At 38.0% G+C, this 19,049-nt stretch overlaps 1 long non-coding RNA gene across 2 annotated transcripts in view; it reads left to right on the forward strand.

Annotated features, from left to right (window-relative positions):
• Positions 1-1,964: 1,964 nt before the first annotated feature.
• Positions 1,965-19,049, forward strand: part of LOC136886051 (uncharacterized) — a 32,936-nt gene continuing 15,851 nt past the window's right edge. Inside the window, exons 1-4 of one of the 2 annotated variants that reach the window (XR_010861685.2) lie at positions 1,965-2,073; positions 6,785-6,857; positions 11,391-11,463; positions 18,519-18,591. This is a non-coding gene — a long non-coding RNA (uncharacterized lncRNA). Of the gene's footprint in view, positions 2,074-5,128; positions 6,858-11,390; positions 11,464-18,518; positions 18,592-19,049 lie in introns of those variants that run through there. The other variant, XR_010861684.2, reaches the window with a different exon arrangement.

Here is a 19,049-nt window from a genome sequence, read left to right on the forward strand (position 1 = left end):
CGTTCGAAGAGTGAACGGTATATTCAGGTAATACAAGCTGTAACCCGTAGGCAATAGGGGGCAGATCCCGTTGTGGTGCTATCTTTGTACAAAACCACTATTAGGTCGATATTGGACTACGGATCACATATTTTTGACGTAGCATCTTCTACTAACTTGAATATTCTTAACACTTGTCAATATAAAGCAATACGCTCCTGTATTGGAGCTTTAAAGTCCACACCTACCAATGCATTTTTAGTTGAATCCTGCGAAGCTCCCTTACCAGTACGTAGAAAAATACTTGCGACGAAATATTTACTTAAAAAGTTTTCTTTAACAAGTCATCCTTTAATTCCGAAGTTACAGTTACTCTCGGAGTATTATTCCGTTCGGCGCCAGGGTTTACGCAGATTGCCCGTATTGTTTCATGCTTTTACTACATTGAAGTCGAAACAGTGTACCTTAATACACAGTGTTACTTTACTACCCTATACCTTACCCTATCAGGTTTCTTGTTTTAAGCCACAAATAATATGGCCTATACGTAATGGCTCTACTAACGTTACTTGTCTGCAGGGGACCGAGATATGTCCTGTTAAAAGAGTGAAATTTTCTCATATTCCACGAAGCATAAACATTTTTACAGATGGGGCAAAGAACATTAATGGAGTTGGTTCCGCTTATTATATACCTTCTCTAAATGTTAAAGAACAATATGGTTTGCCTAGTGACTGTTCGATTTTTACGGCGGAGTTATTCGCCATACAGCAAGCTTTACTTTTTGTTCAGCGACAAGGATATACGCGAGCTACAATCTATACGGATTCGCTGAGTGCATTACAATCTTTGGTTTCGTATGAGTTATCGTATAATTGGTATATATACAATGTCAAGAGTCTCCTTTATATGCTTGACAACGTCGGTATTTCCATAACTTTAGTATGGGTACCAGGTCATGTGGGTATCAAGGGTAATGAAAAAGCAGATTGTCTTGCAAAACAAGCTTCTCGTCTTCCTGTTCCGAATACTAACAATATTGTTCCAGCTTCTGATTATATAGTTGTTATCCGACAGAAGGGGCGTCAAGAATGGCAGAATTTCTACCGACAGACTGCACAAGTCAAAGGTAACTTCTATTATCATTTACAACCAACACTTTTAGTTAAACCTTGGTTTATACGAGGATCTTATACTAGACGACATATTATTAACATCATTCGGTTACGGTTTAATCATGCCCTTACACCACAATATCGATCACGTTTCCATTTAACGCAGGATACAAACTGTTTGTGTGGTACAAATATCCGTAATGGCGACTCCAACCACATTTTATTTGAATGTTCTTTATATGCTAACCCCCGTAAAAAACTTATGACTAAACTCAAGCGACTCAAGCAGGTTTCTTGTTTGCTCTGTAATCCTACAGTCGAGATTATTCGAGTGCTAAATTTGTTTCTAGATGAAGCCAATATCGTGTTATAATTCTGTCTGTAATATAGGGTGAGAATTGCTCATGCTTTTGAAGGTTCCATTTGAGTGATTCCTCATAGCATTAGTGTATTACTTGTGAGTGCTATTTTGGATTCTTCGTGTGGGTGAAGCTTTAGACGCAGTGTGATTGCAAGATTGGAAGTTTCCCGTATGACAACAGTCTACTCTAGCAAAATAGGGTTGTTATGTGATATAGTAAAGTTCAGTGTTTTGTGTTTTTCTACTTGCAAGCTCAAGCATCAATTATTGAACTGAAGTTTTTCATTTATACTAGTGTGTTTCCATGAGTAAGCGAGTATTGACTGGGTGAAATGTCGGAGACACAGCCCATAAGCATCAGCAAGCAAGGAGAAGAAGAAGATGTCTTATTTACATGCATTCTGGCGATACTGCAAATGTGTAAACTGTTTACACACGTGTGTTGTAGTAAATAAGAAGTGTTAATATCGGTGGTGTGATTATTCTGTAATGTGTGTGTGTGTGTGTGGGTGGGTGGGTGTATTGCTAACTTGAAATACTCCTGTTTGAGTGACGAGATATGGCTTTGCTCATTCAAAAATATCAAGTATGGATTTGCACTGAATAATATTTGCTGCTGTAAGTACTATATTACGGTGCATTTTAATAATTAATTATCATGCATTAGCGTTAAGAGTCCGTCATTAACGATGTTTATTTTCATTTTTCATCCCCTTGTAAAAAGTATGAAATCACTGTTAAGCTTAATGGTAAAGGAATAGTTTTTTGAAAAGGGGGCAGGGTACCAGCCGAAGACAAGGTATTACTAGGAACAAAACAAATAGATCTGGTAAATTCATTCAAATACTTAGGACTAACTCTTGAGACATCTAGAACATCATACAGGATCCACATCAGGGAAAGAGCAACTACTGCAGTAAGAGCCATTTACAGTCTGAAGAATATAACAAAGCTCTCTCTGAATACAGTTATGACTCTGTTCAACTCTAAAATAGTATCAATTATCACATACGGCTTGGAACTGATCTGGGAATTCATAACTATCAAAGATCTAGAGACAATAGAAAAAGGAAAAGCCCACTTCCTAAAAAGAGCCCTCAGAATAGCAAAAAACACGCCCTCAAGGCTTGCATATGAACTTGCAATTGAAACCACGGTATGCACTACCCATGCGTCTTGGTAGGTGTGCTATTTACCAACTGATGAGCCCAACTTAGCACACTGGGACGAAACGCTGGCAACCAGGAATGAGTTAGCTGGAAAATGTATAATGTCCAAATAACGGACCATTTAGCCTATATTGGTATTAGAGAAACCTTCTTCATTGAGGACTTGAGATTTCACTTAATGCTGCCATCAGCCAGTCAAGAGAGGAAACTACTGATCCTCCGACGAGACAAGGGGATGAAAATAGAAGAAAAATTCTACTCTACAGATGCCATGAATGATAGAGCATTGACAAAAGGAAACCACAACATGCATTCTGCACTGACAAAGCTTGTGATACATGGATTCCACCACAGAATATGAAATGCCATGAACCCAACAAAGACTGTTTATGTGGTTTGTGTGACAAATATCACTTCTACCAGGCGAATTGGCCATGTGGTTAGCGGCACACGGCTGTGAGCTTGCATCTGGGAGATAGTGGGTTCGAATCCCACCGTTGGCAACTCTGAAGATGGTTTTCTATGGTTTCCCATTTTCACGCCAGGCTAATGCTGGGGCTGTACCATAGTTAAGGCCACGGGCGCTTCCTTCGAACTCCAAGGCCTTTTCTATCCCATTGTCGCTATAAGACCTATCTGTGTCGGTGCGATGTAAAGCCACTAGCAAAAAAAATATCACTTCTCCTGGTGCAAGAATTGCAAGAAAACCCTACTAGATTATAGTGGAAACTAACCACCCACAATTCTCTATGTACATTTTTATACTCTTTATTAACTAACATACATACATTATCATTATAGACTGTTATGCCTTTCAGCGTTCAGTCTGCAAGCCTCTGTGAATTTATTAAACGTCGCCACAATCCTCGATTTGCAACTAGTGTTGTGGCCTCATTTAGTTCTATACCTCTTATCTTTAAATCGTTAGAAACAGAGTCTAACCATCGTCGTCTTGGTCTACCTCTACTTCTCTTACCCTCCATAATTAATTAAAGAAATAATTAAAGTGGACCTTGAAATTGTACAGACAGCTTCTGATCAATGAACATCAGTGCAGAAATGTTCGTGTCATGAAGTTTATTATTTGCAACGTTATTTTTTGCCACTTTGTCACTTTTTGTCACATTTAGCAAGACTCCAGGGGATACTAAAGACCTCTTAACCTGTTTGCGGCTAGAACTTGGGGACTTATGATCCCATTCCAATGATCTTGTCACCTGCTGGACCTAAGCTGGCAGCCTTAGCATGTTGTGACATCGTCCAAGCCGCGCCATATTAGATCTGTAACTTGCCTTACGCGAAGGTTCAACAGAAGCTTTACCCAGTTTCTTGCAATTTATTTTAGGTAGGCCTACATGAATTTGTTGTTAATTCACAGACTATGTAGTGCTAATGGATCATTACATTTTTGTGGGTTTGGTGTTGGCCATCATGCCTGTTTTTGGTACTGTAGTTAGCACGACATGAAGATCAAGATAGGTTGAGGGTGTCGGTTGATTGTGGGTCCATTGCAAGAATGAACAGAAATGATGATAAGGCTGAGGGCTGTGAAACATACCAGATGTCCCTGCAGAAGCTTGGATGTAGTTTCATGGCTCTGTATATACACAGAGTATATTTTAAGATTTCATAGCAGAGTATCGAGGCATAGGAATGCGGAGAAGCATTGACAGTGAGTGCAGTCCCACAATGGTGAGCGGTCGTATTCATCTCAAATAAGCAGCATAATTACACCCATAGAAACCAAACGAAACTGAACTTGCCAGCTATATACATGCGTGGGACAAATAAATAAATGAAGGAAAAAAATAAACTAGTAAATGAAACTGGACTCACCAGTTTTTACAGAATATGTTGAAAGTTATCTTGTTAAGCTGTGATGCGAGCTTTACATCTTATGAGATTTAGAAACAGACTTTGCAGTTTCAGAATTATTCCTGTAAACTTTTCCTTTGAGAGATTTCCATAGATAAAATTCACATATGTTTAAATCAGGTGAATGAGGGGACTATAGGCCTTTGTTGAAGATCTCATCATCATCAAACACTTCCTGCAACTGCCGCCTAGAGCTGCGGGCCATATGGGCTGTCACACCTTCCTACAGGAAATAGCCATACCTTCTTTTCTTCTTCAGTCAGTCAGCAAATAATGGTTCTAGAATGCTGTGAATATAATGGTCGGAAGTAATCGAGTCCTGAAAAAATATCTGACCGATAATTTGTCGGGCACCAATAGCTCACCTTACACTCACCTTCAGATTGTGCAGAGGTCTTGGCTATAAAATGTGTGGGTTCTCTGTATCCCAGATTCTATTGTTCTGTGAACTGACATAATCACTCAAATGAAAGCATGCTTCGTCTCGCTCATAAAAGGAAAGTTTGGATCCACTCTACCATCGTGGACACTGTTCATAAAGAAAGCCCCCACGGCACTCCAGCCCTGGTGGTCCTTGGCCTACCAAGCGACCGCTGCTCAGCCCGGAGTCCTGCAGATTATGAGGCTGTTATTCTTGGCTTTCTAGACCGGAGTTGCCATAGCTTGGTTCTATGCTGAACTATTAGTCATGATTTTTCTCTCTTAATGTGTGTGTCAGCCAACATAAGATTCTTTTATACTTGAACAACGATGAGAGGTTTCAGGTGGATTTCACGTCACCACTTTGTTGTCAGTTGGCATACTAAGACCATGTAAATGTGAGTTGTTGTGGACATGTATATAAGACCTTTTTCTGTTATGCTAATTTTACTATTTAACTTTCGTACTTTGCTAGGCTGAAGATGATCCTTTTGGGGACATGTACCTTTAACTTTGCTTTAAGAATAAAAACCTTTGTAAGTAATTGTAAAGGTGGAACTTTTAATGTTAATATATTTAAACTGTTCAAAGTTGACAATATGGGCTAAACATGTCATACATTATTTGTAGCCTATTTTAATGAGTGTTCTGTGAAAAATGTTGTTATTCTAAAATTAAATGTGTTACTATTTGTGCACCACCCTGTGGAGTATCAGCCGTGTGGCTGGTTTGCTCTTCTAATAACAGCTCTCAAGTTGTCACCGCAGTGGGCCTTCTATTGTAATGGCCCAAAAGTGTGAACTTCCACTTCTTGCTTCTGTTGGCCAACGAAAATGTGCCATGGTCTTCCTTTTTGTTTCTGTTATGTCTTGTAGTAAGCTTGTGTGTTGCAGCGTGTGCCCAATCCAGGCGAGTCATCTTTCATGAAGTTGTCCAAGCAGTACACTTCCTTCACCAACCTCAATCTGTCCAAGGAATCTTAAGCTGATGTCTCCAACACCAAATTACAAACGTGTGAATACGACAAGTGAAACTGGTATTCAGAGTCCACGTTTCTCCACGTTATAATGCCACTGACAAAATGAATATCTTAAGAAATCGGTTCCTCAGCTCTAGGCTTAAAGCACTGTGTAGACCCTGCTCCTGCCATTCCAAGTCGCACCTTGATATCTTGGTGACAGTAGCCATCCTCGGATATTATTCTTCCCAAGTATCTGAAGGAAGATACCTGCTTGAGTGCCACACTGTGAATGGAACTGTTGGCATATATCCAATGATTTACTTTAATTAATTTCATTAATTAAATTAAATGAATTAATTAAGTTACTTAACCAGTTGAAATCTCTGGCCGGGAATGGAACCAACAGCCCTCTGAATCGAAGGTCGATGCGCTGACCAATCAGCCAGGGAACTGGACAATGCTAGTGGCATTGTATTAATTATTTGAAGAAATTGTTTCTCTGGTGATAGGTGTAGGAGCTTCTGTGGCTCAGGCGCTAGCGAGCCAGTCTCTCACCGTTGCGTTCCTTGGTTCAAATCCCAGTCACTCCATGTGAGATTTGTGGTGGTCAAAGTGGAGGCAGGGCAGGTTTTTCTCACGGTATTCCAGTTGTCCCTGTCATATTTCATTCCAGCAACACACTCCAGTATCATTTCATTTCATCTGTCAGTCGTTAATCATTGCCAATCAATCAATCAATTAATCATTGCCAATCAATCAATCAATCAATACTGACCTGCATTTAGGGCAGTTGCCCAGTTGGCAGATTCCCTATCTGTTGTTTTCCTAGATGGTGTAATGTATGGTATAAAATTCCCTTACAAGGACTTTTTCATCATAACTGACATTTTTTGGGTTATTGTAGGTCAGCCAATCTTCTCTCAGTTGCCAGCAGATTGGGCTTGGAACCTCCACATTGGTGAAGTTTTAATTGTTAGGTAAGTACTTGTAAGTTGTATCTTATTATACCATAAGAAAGTAGAGTACGATACTTTAGACATTCCTAGAAATACAACCTGTGACAATAAAGTTAGGTGAATGAAGTCAGAATGGTCGATCTGGCAACACTGGCGAGGCGCAACGTTGCACCTGTGTAGCAGCAGGTTTTGACCACCCGCTCCCAACGTTCTTCAGTTGAGCATCGTGTGTGTGCCGTGTAAGACCTGTTTGACACAGTGCGTGTTTAGCGTGTTGGTTCTGAACTGCGAACAGGAACGTGAACGACCAAAAGATCAATGTACAGTTCTCGTCTTGTGCCACGTCACTTAACTGATGATCAAAAGCATGCACGTTTAGAGGCTTCACAGGATTTTGTCGAAACGGCGGATGCGACACCAAATTTCTTGAACTGTATTGTCACTGAGTATGAAACCTGGTGTCTCAGGTATGACCCTGAAACGAAACGGCAAAGCATGGAATGGCATTCTCCGGGATCCCCTGATCAGAAAAATGGTCAGAGCCAAAAAGTCGCTCATCAAAACGATGCTCATCACCTTTTTTATATAGTCAAGGCATTGAAGTAAAATTAATATTAAAGTTTATTTATTCCACCTGTTCAATACATAAAAAGAGATAATGAATTAAAATTATAGGGACATATTTTGCCCTTTAATTAAGGGCATCTTCAGCCTTAATCTCAAACTGAAATTTGATTAATCAGATACCTGATTGTAATTAAATTACATATAAATGTGAAGGAAATATTGGAAATGTGTGAAATGGTTGACAATAGTTATGAAATTCTTAATATCAGGCCTTAATAAAGTCTAAAATACACATATTCGTAAAATTATACACTTTCTTGAATGTAGTTAAGAAAATCTTGAAATGATGCCTTAATGAAGTTTGAAATACAAATAGTCATGAGTTTATACATTAGAGGAAACTTTTGGATCTTAAATACATTGAATGTCACTATAATAATCACATCAAGCAGGGTTTATAATAAATGTGAAGTGATAAAACTGTAGTTTCCTAGAAGCAATTTTACGAATATGTGTATTTTAGACTTCATTAAGGCCTGATATTAAGAATTTCATGACTGTTGTCAACCATTTTGCACATTTCCAACATTTCCTTCACATTCATGCTTCTTCTTTCATGCTTCTAGAAAACTACAGTTTTATCACTTCACATTTATTATAAACCCTACTTGATGTAATTATTATAATGACATTCAATCTATTTAAGATCCAAAAGTTTCCTCTAGTGTATAAACTCACAACTATTTGTATTTCAAACATCATTAAGGCCTCATTTCAAGAATTTCTTAACTACATTCAAGAAAGTGTATAATTTTATGAATATGTGTATTTTAGACTTTATTAAGGCCTGATATTAAGAATTTCATAACTATTGTCAACCATTTCGCACATTTCCTTCACATTCATATGTAATTTAATTACAATCAGGTACCTGATTAAGTGATTAATCAACTTTCAGTTTGAGATTAAGGCTGAAGATACCCTTAATTAAAGAGCAAAACATGTCCCTATAATTTTATTTAATTCATTATCCCTTTTTATGTATTGAAAAGGTGGAATAAATAAACTTTAATATTTATTTGACTTCATTGTACATTTCAATACGGACCTAAACATGAGAATTATAACATGTAAAGTCAAGGCATTATCCACAAGGAATTTCTACCTGAGGGAACGACGTTGAATGCTGCACGGTACGTTGAAATTTTGATCCGTTTCATGAAACATCTATGCAGGGTATGACCCCAGTACGCACAACAAGGTTCATGGTTTTTTTGTCCATGACAATGCTCGCCCACACACAGCCAATATCGTCAAACAGTTCATGGCAAAAAAGGGGGTGGTGCAACTTGAACATCCCCCATACTCGCCAGATCTCAATCCTCCAGACTTCTTCCTATTCCCACGACTGCAACTCGCTTTGAAAGGAAAGAGATTTGATGATATTCCTGACATCCAACGAAACTTGACAAGGCTTTTGAACACCGTCTCAAAGGAAGCCTTCTTGCAAAGTTTCCAGGACATATATCGCTTATCTCAGCAGTGCATAGTTATGGGAGCGGACTATTTCGAAGGGCAGTAAGGTCACTGTTCGTGCATTGTTCATCTATGTTGATAGTACAGGACTATTGACCGAACTTTATTGTCACATATTGTAGAAGTAGAGTCGAAACCGGTTGTGATGACTCTGAAGGGACCGTTAAGTAATGGTCATTATAAGCGATAGTCGCACAGACTTTTCCTTTTTTGTCGCTAAAAATGTCATCTCTAGGTTTTGGGCTACACACATACATGGTTATTAACATAAATAAAGTTATAACTTATAAAAGCATAACTGAAATAAGCACTGTATTTGTGGAGTGGCACTGAATGTTTACACAGTACGTGCAGCAACAATGTTGTACATGGTCTTGACTCATAAAATGAGATGTTCTCTCTGTCCTTCCGGATTGTACAAATCGTTGTGTATGATTCACATTATTCCTTCACAACGCTGACGTTTGTTTCTCCATTTTGTAATCACCATATTTGTGGCTTTTCTTCAATATTAAACACTTTCTCTTTCTTTTGCGACATCTTCACAGCGATGCTTGTCTCGACTATTTAACAGAGACTGATTTAAATGTACTGAAAAGAAGAGTTTGAAAATAAGCTTTGCATTGTTGTCAGCAATCCCCAAATGCATAACAAAGAAAAATAAACATTGGACGTTATAGCCAATACATTTATCTTCTTCTTTCCTGACTATATGCATCCATAAAATGGGCAGTCCCAAGCTCACACGGTCGGCTCGTCTGACTTGGAGAGAGTATGTCTGACGTTCTTGTACCAGATCTAATGGCACTTCACTTTTCCTTGAAGCAGCCTTAGCAGTTTGTTTCCACGTTACTTAAGATGATCTTCGATGGCAAGAACTTTCTGTACTACATGGTGTTCATTTCTTCTTTTGACGAGACCACACCAGCAAAGCTGTTTTTGCTCCATCTTGTCGCTGATGGGCACAACTTTCCTTGCACATGTTCATTGCGCACTTTGTCACGCAAAGTGACTCCCACCGACCATGACAACATCTGCACCTCTGTGACTTGCATTCACTGGTCATGCTTTTTCTGCCTTACCCAACATTCGGAACCGTACATGATGGCAGGTCGGACAATGTTTTTGTACACTTTGCTCTTTCATTTGACTGGCATCCACTTATCACACAGAACACCAGTAAGAGACCACCATTTCATCCAGTCAACACTGACGCGGTGCTTGACGTCTGCATCGATATTACCATCAGTTCTAATGACTGATCCAAGATATTTGAACTTGTCGGTCATCATCAGTGGTTCTCCAGCAAGGAAGACAGTGTTGTGGGGACCCCGTTGCCGTGGCTGCGCAAAGTTGAAGAACATGCACTCTGTCTTCTTGCGACTTATTCTTAATCCATTTGCTTCTAGTATTACTTGCCATTGTTCCAAGACTGCCCCAATCTCGTGACATGACTCACCAACCAAAACAATATCATCTACATAAAGTATGGTCCATGGCAGGTCTGTCATCAGCTGCTCCGTCGGGTAGTTGATGGCAATGTTGAACAGTACTGGGCTTAGTGCCAATCCCTGATGTACACCAACATCAACACGGAAACTATCTGAAACACCTGCAGTGGTTTTCACCATAGTAGATGGACGGAGGTACGTATTTTGGATCATCTTTACTTACACCTCAGGAACTTTTTGATGTTGTAGTGCTGCCCAGACAATATCTCTAGGAACGCGATCAGAGGCTTTCTTCAGATCGATGAATACCCTATGGAGGTCTTTACATAGCTCACAGTGTTTCTCAATCAAGATCTGGAGAGTCTGAATTGCGTCACTTATTGACATACTTGGTATGAAACCAGACGGGTTCTGGTGGATGTTAATGAAACCCTTGATGCAGTCTCATATGACGTGGTCCCAGATTTTGAGTGTGTGTGAAGTGAGTTTGATGCCTCGGTAATTCACACATTCTCGGACATCACCGTGTTGCTTGTAGATGGACACAAGGAAGCATTGACGGAACTGTTCTAGCATTGGAAATCCAGCAAGGATTTTATTGAAAAATTTCGTCAACCCTTTATTTCCTTCGGCACTTAGGACTTTCCATAGTTCAGCTGGAATATCATCAGGGCCAACTGCTTTGCCGTTCTTTATGTTTGACACAGCTAATACAATATTAGATGGGGTGACTTCAATACATTTCTCTGAAAATTTTAAACAAATATGCCGTTTTATATGATAATAAGCTATGTCGTCCTAAGCGACTTTTTAAAATACAGTGCTTATATAGGATTTAGACAGGGCTGTTAGATTTTGCCATTATATCCAATACGTCCTTAAAAGCGATGTCGAAATAAACGGTTTCAACTGCACTTAAATCTGCGGTATAGACTGAAAAATGCTAACATGGAATTTTTATCATATCCGAGAGGCCTAACTAATATTTCTTGGGTTATAGGTCAGCAAGTCTTCTCTCGTTTGCCAACAGAACGGACTTGGAACCTCTAGATTGGTGAAGTTGTAAAATTATGGTGAGTACTTGTTCATTGTGTATTATTAAATTGACTGTTAACAGGCTGTGATTTTTGTAACAGTGCTTGGTTGTTATTGAAGTTTGCAGTTGGTCAGGAATTATGGAGAGCTATTATGTTGACTATTCATGTCACAAATATATCTTGAAGACAGGTGACGTGTAAGAAACTGGCTTACTAATATAAAGTAATCGTCATTGAACCTTCCAGGCTATTTTGAATCAAAAAATTTTCTTTGTTAACTGGAGAGTTTATCATAAAGATAGGAGAGATTTAGTAGGAGGGGGAGTATGCATGCTGGTGAAAGAAGAATTTGTAAGCTAAGAAAAAGTTAAGGATGAGAAACATGAAATTCTAGATGGAAGGTTCTACCCTAAAGTTAATAGGCAACTTGATTCTTTTGAGGTGTACAGACCTGAAAGGGTTGATGCTGACACAGAATTATTTGATAAGATGATCATTTTTGTGGGGAACGACACGTAAAGGTACTTGATTGTCTAGGATGATATCAAATCTTAACTGGGAAGGTAATGCGACTGACGGAAAGCGCGACCAACAAACGGTAACTATGTTAATCTGTGAAGGACAGAAAGCCATATGCAAAGATAGTTGGATGTAAGGATAATATCCAGGTAGATAACGAAGAGATGCAAAAGTTAAAAACTAGAAAAGCAGCTGGAATTGATCAGATTTCTGGGGATATACTAAAAGCAAAGGCTGAGTGTAATGTCTGCATAGAGAGTATAATATAAATATAAATGAAACATCACTGTTTAAAAGTACATCCACAATTCTGTCCTTTTAACAAACATAGCTAAAGCTGCAGAAAGTTTGGCATTTGTATCCAGTAGTGGAGGTATCACCGCTTGTCACTTGCAATAGAAGAAGATGTTGTTGGTGTAGGTGGTGCCCGGGTATTGCAACATATCCTTAAAGGGCTGCAAGGGCTATTTTCTTCATAATACTGTTAGGATATGCAACCTTTTCTCAAAAGGTAATTTTAAAGAAAGATGTTATGGTTTCCCTTGTGACGATCATGAATCCGATAACGTCAGTTCTCTTGCTTTTATACTTTTTAAGGTAATAAGGGACAGTCGGATTGGGCAATGTCATTTTCTCTTTATCCAGTTCCATAGGTTGGTTGGGTGACATTTGAATATGATCGTTTAGTTGATAGTGAATGCAGATTCATTAACGTTTTTGTATGTAATATTGTCTATACACCGTGTACTTCCTTCATCAGATAGACCCCAGAGTGCCTCATGAACAGTATACCCAACGTCAGTAAGCCCTGTTGCTGTCAGTGAACGGATTTGGTAAGGTCTGCTGTTCCACAGAGTCTCACCATATGAGTGATATCGTAATGCATGTGAAGGTGTTTTGATCTCTTCGAGGCAGCACCTACAATGGTTATAGGCTTGGGATTTTTTAGGTACAGCTTGTATACCACTGCCACGTTAGCTACTATTTTCTACCCATCACCCCACTCACTGCTTGTTAAACCATGATGATTAGAAATGCATTTATTTGTGGGTTGGTACTCTTTGATATCTTTGCTTAATTTTTGGGTACCTACAAGACTGTCTCTTAGATTTTCCTCACTGATATCATCTGTGAGGCCAAGATTCTTAAGATATTGTATACTCTCTTGATCAGGCTTTTTTGTGTTGTTGGAATAAGGGCTATTTACTCTTTTTAAGCATCTTAGCCCATTCATTGTTGGAGGGTCGCTTCCCATCTTGCTCTGAAAATACCAAGACCCTTAAATTTCCTATAGGTGTAAATTGAGGTGTCAGGAGTATCGTTAGGCAGGCTTCAGATCTCTTAAGATCATTTTGTCGGCATCATCGAGGAACTTATGGGACAGATTTTCTGTAGGAATTGTCTGAAAAGCGAAGCCGAAAGATGGACTAATTGAAGCATTGACATATGGAGGATTTTTGGTTGTGGTGAAGTACTGGTGATCGTGCTAGTGTATCAAGTTCCATCTCAAGGTTTCACTGAATGATTGTATAAGTGAAGGTAACACCGACATATCGAATAATTTCCTGAGATGATGTAGAACTGATCAAAAAATGATTCAGTGCAAAGGTCAGCTTTTGTATGTTCCGCGATGGAGATATTTATCAGCACAGACTTACCGTAATTGGGACTCAGATGAAGCCCAGCTTCCTTGAAACTTTGGATCGCCGTTCTTGTAAACTCTGTATCATCAGTGAGCCTGAGAACAGTTAGAGGGCGATGGCTGTTCATAAGTTGAATCTCAAAATCTGAGGCAGAATATGATCATTTCTAACTGTTAGGGTCTTCAGCCTGCCAAAACCAATTTTTTGATAAGTCAATTTATGAACTACTTGTGAAAGAAAACATATGGTAACAGAATTATAACTGACAAAAGAAAAGTGATTAAAATAGAATACGAGTTTCGTTCTTGAAAGAACTTCATCAGGTTCTATCAGATCACACTGAAAAATATTTAGAAATGTATAAACATTTATGTCTAAATTCTGTTTAAATCCTTAAATACTTGAAAAATGGAGCTTATATTAATGAGGTCCTCGCTTCTCTCCAGTCTAGTATAGAATACAAGGTGGTGTAACACCAGTACTCAGACATTGGCACGAGTCCAACCGGATAGTAGCTGGTCTGTTAACTCTGCGCCTGACTAAGACAGTGACACTCTGTATGTTACTTTTAGGTATCTTTTTCTTTTGTAGTGCTCCCCTCATGATTATTATTATCTATACTATATATTAAAAGAATTTACTAAAATCAGCTTTGTCAACTCCGTCCGTCCATTCTACTGGATCAGTTTGCTTCATTTTCATTTTATTCTCTCTGGAATTACCTGCCAGTAAATCTTGAGACATTGATAAATCTCTAAGTTCAGCCAACTTTGAGTTATCATCAAATCAAATCATTATATGATCACTCCAATAATTGCAGGCGAAGGCTTACCCTCATTGTTGCCAACTTAGCGGATTTTCTGCTAAATTTGGCGGAATTAGAAGGCTGTCAGCGGAGAAATATATCATTTAGCGGACAGCGGAATTTTTTGCGGAATTCTAGATTTATTATAGCGGAATTTAGTGTTTGATCCATTTTACGTTTTAAAAAATTTTTGTACTCCACTCTGTCTCCGAGCTATTCCGTATTTCTTGTCAGGAGCTAGCAGTCGCATGAGGAAAACATGTGATTTGGATTTGATGTTATGAAATCATGGTATCATAAATTTGTAATGCGTGGGGAATGGGTACTTATCTTTAAGTTGATGAATGACGACAGATAATGAAACTGTGAGAGAGTAGCATTTATATTTATGCTGTGAAGGAAGACCGTTTAATGAAGTGGCCTGTTCTGTGTGTGGCCCTTGAGGTAGGGGATTCCTAGTTTTTCACCTGGCAGTAAAACGCCTACAAGTTTTAGCTTGCCGGATCACAGTGAAACTCACAGATCAGGTGAGTGCAGACATTTACTCTTATTATTATTTTTATTATTATTATTGCTCATTATTTGAAATTGGATTTCTTACAATTCATTAAAATTCGTATCCACCTTATTCAATACCAAAAATGTTGTTAAGATGAAATTACAACATGTATATTTATTTTATCAGGACTAGTTTCGACGCTCTATATTGCGTCATCATCAGCTGATATACACTGGAAACATTGGCAAACATATATAAGTTTATCTACGTCACACACATTAAAAAAAGAATTATGATAAAGATTTAAAAACCATATTATAATTATACTATTTCCGAGTCCATATTGTCCAAGACTTGCAATTATTAAACTTTGGATTGCTAAAATCTAATGCAATTTGGTTTAAATAATCATTAAAATTAAACAAAACTAATAATAAAATCACGATCTTCTTAAAAACATTCACTTGGTTTGACGTTTTATTAAAAAAAAATGTTTTTGTAGAACCATATTAAAACCGTTCAATAAAGTCCTCAGGCTATTGCCATGTAGTGAACATAATGTCGCAGAATAAGGTTAAACAATCTTCTTAAATAACATTGGCACTGTTTGACACTTCAAAATCTTTTAAAACTATATTAAAATTATTCTATGAAATCTTCAAAATGTTGAAATGTGGCGATCGTGAAAAGAGGCGGACTCAGAAGCCGGTGCTTTATGAAGTACCAATTATTTCATTCTCAGTTCAATGTGGACCTGAAATAATATGAATATATTAACCTTCACTTTAACTGAAAAAGTGTGAAACTTTACGTCTTATAACATGTGACTCACCTCGTGAGATCGCTGTCCTTGCAAAGCACCATGTAGCTAAGTGAACCTTGTTGTGTTAGCAATCCAGTGTCCAAGTTGGTTTTGGGTCAAAGAGGGGAACTAGGGGAAGGAGGGAGGAGCATCTGAGGGGCGGCAACCTGTTGGAGCTCCGGAGGGTGTGATCGTGGAAGGCAGTATGTAAAGCTACTGCGCATAATATGAAAAACCGTCTTATTGTCCGGTATATGTATATTTTTAAAAAAACTCAATAAGAAAATCAAAAAGAATATTTGGTTTTTCGGAAATTTCATTTAATTTAAAATTTGGACTTTATTGAACGGTTTTAATATGGTTCTACAAAAACATTTTAAAAAAACGTCAAGCCAAGTGAATGTTTTTAAGAAGATCGTGATTTTATTATTAGTTTTGTGTAATTTTAATGATTATTTAAACCAAATAGCATTAGATTTTAGCAATTCAAAGTTTAATAATTGCAAGTCTTGGACAATATGGACTCGGAAATAGTATAATTATAATATGGTTTTTAAATCTTTATCATAATTTTTTTTAAATGTGTGTGATGTAGATAAACTTATATATGTTTGCCAATGTTTCCAGTGTACGTATATCAGCTGATGATGATGCAATATAGAGCGTTGAAACTAGTCCTGATAAAATAAATATACATGTTGTAATTTCATCTTAACAACATTTTTGGTATTGAATAAGGTGGATACGAATTTTAATAAATTGTAATCTTGGTTCAATACGGACGAATAATGAAATTTATATACTTAACTAATCGGATTTCTTGGCAGAATGTTAGCGGATTTTTAGTAGTATTTAGCGGATCTTGAAAATATAAGTTGGCAACACTGCTTACCCTAACCCGCAGTACATTCTGTAATTAACAGGTTGCTAAGCTACTAACACTTTCATTAATATTCTGATGTATTGTAGGTGATTTCCATCCTTAGTAATGTATTTGTACGCAGCCATCTTTGATTACTACTTGTCAAGTCAGAGAGTGTACACTTCCTCTGATCATGGAAGAATACTATTCCTTGCTAGATATTCTTTGATTTTAACCTTTCCCAGCTTCCGAATAACTACATGCTGCTAAGATAAAAATGTCTATGTACAAACATACCCCATCATGACATATGCCTTAGACGTTATCTGGGAGCACCTCACTACTCTAGGAGTGAAGGCTATGTATCTTAAAAAAGTTCTCTGCCTGGCAAATGGATAGGTTTTTACCAGACAACACAAATACGCCAGAAGGGATGAATTCTGACTACGAACTGTGGCACATCATTACGTACTTCTTATTAAATGTTCATAAAACCATTGAAAAGGGCAGGCAAAACAACATCAAGATGATTTATGTTATCTTACCTAATAATAACGAATGCTGCAGAGCAGCACGGGTCCTCGGTAATTATTTATTTTCGTTTTGTCCGGCCCCATGGCTAAATGGTTAGCGTGCTGGCCTTTGTTCACAGGGGTCCTGGGTTCGATTCCTGCAGGGTCGGGAATTTTAACCATAATGAGTTAATTCCTCTGGCATGGTGGCTGGGTGTATGTGTCGCCTTCATCGTCATTTCATCCTCATCACGACGAACAGGCCGTCTACGGGCGCCAAATCAAAAGACCTGCATCTGGCGAGTTGAACTTGTCCTCCGACACTCCCGGCACTAAAAGCCATATGCCATTTCATTTCCCTTGTTCGGCTTCTGCCAGGTCGGGATGTTGATAGCATACCTACACTCACTTTTAGGCTGTTATTACGAAGGGGTCGCCACTTCCAAAGGTATTTTATAGTTAGCAATTATTCAGGCTGCCCCTTACATGGGGAACAGACGCTGCTGATGAATAGTGTACTCATACTACTCACTGAGTACTGAGCTGCCTCTTCTGGGATCTCCACCGTTCTGAACTCCATTTTCTCTGCCGTGGATTCCGTTGAGGTCCTCACCCATAACCCTGAATTGGGACCCTTACCAGGAGATACACACCGGGGCTAACAGGCAGGACTGCCTCCAAAGAGGGTCCCTACCTACCCTATTTTTATTATTATTTTTATTATTATTATTATTATTATTATTATTATTATTATTATTATTATTAATATTATCATCATCATCATCATCATCATCATCATTAAAATTGTTTTGTAAACTATTCTTAATTGACGTATTATGTTCACAATATGATCTGTGTACTTAATACGAATTGAAACGATGCTCCTACTGTACTATCTATTAAAATAAGTACACTGTAATTCTCAACTTAACTTAGGCATGTCCTTATTATAAAAAAAAATAATAATGTTATGGGAATTACGTCCCATTAACAACTTTTACGATTTTTGGAGGCGCCAAGTTGCTGGAATTTAGTCCAACAGGAGTTCTTTTACATGACAGTAACTCTACCGACACGAGGCTGATGTATTTGAGCACCTCCAAATACCACCGGACTGAGCAAGGATTGAACCTGCCAAGTTGGGGTCAGAAGGCCAGCGCCTCAACCGTCTGAGTTACTCAGCCTGGCATATCGTAATGATCACAGGTTAACTGAAACATTAGGCCTGGAGTTAAAATTTAATACTTGATACTTGACGGCTTATTATTTCCTTTTCTACGTACTTGCTAAGAGAAATTAAAACTGCCCTTAATTGCCAAAATATCGTAAATGAATCAGGTACTTAACACGTTCCTAGAAATAAAATAACTTATGTCTGATAATAGTGTAAATTGTTGTACATTAATTATTTATCGTATCTAATAACTAATGTTTTTGGGGTTATTGTAGGTGAAGAAGTCTTCTCTCAGTTGCCAGCAGATTGGACGTGCAACCTCCAGATTGGTGAAGTTTTAATTCTTAGGTGAGTACTTGTAAATTATGTCATATTATACAATAAGGATGGTACTTTAGACTATCCTAGAAATAGAAGTACAGTCGAGACCGGTTATGACGACTCCGAAGGGACTGTTAATTGTTATAGGCGATAGTCGCACAAACTTTTTTTTGTTGTTGCTAAAAATGTCTTATCTTTAGAATTTAGGCTGCACACTTACATGGTTAATTAAGAGAATAAAGTTAAAAATTGAAAAAACATGCTGTAACTAAAATAAGAACTGTATTTGCAATATGATATTTGTGGAGTGGAAATGAGGAATTTTTCTTCTGATGCTTACACGGTACATACAATATACAATAATAAGTGAGAAAGAAGTAGTGACAGTGTAAATTGATCAATAATGTCAGACACACAGTCTTGACTAATAAACGAGATGTTCTCTCTGTCGTTCCATATTGTAGAAGTCATTGAATGTGATACAC

Source organism: Anabrus simplex, chromosome X (genome assembly GCF_040414725.1).
Source record: "Anabrus simplex isolate iqAnaSimp1 chromosome X, ASM4041472v1, whole genome shotgun sequence".
Lineage (NCBI taxonomy): Eukaryota > Metazoa > Arthropoda > Insecta > Orthoptera > Tettigoniidae > Anabrus > Anabrus simplex.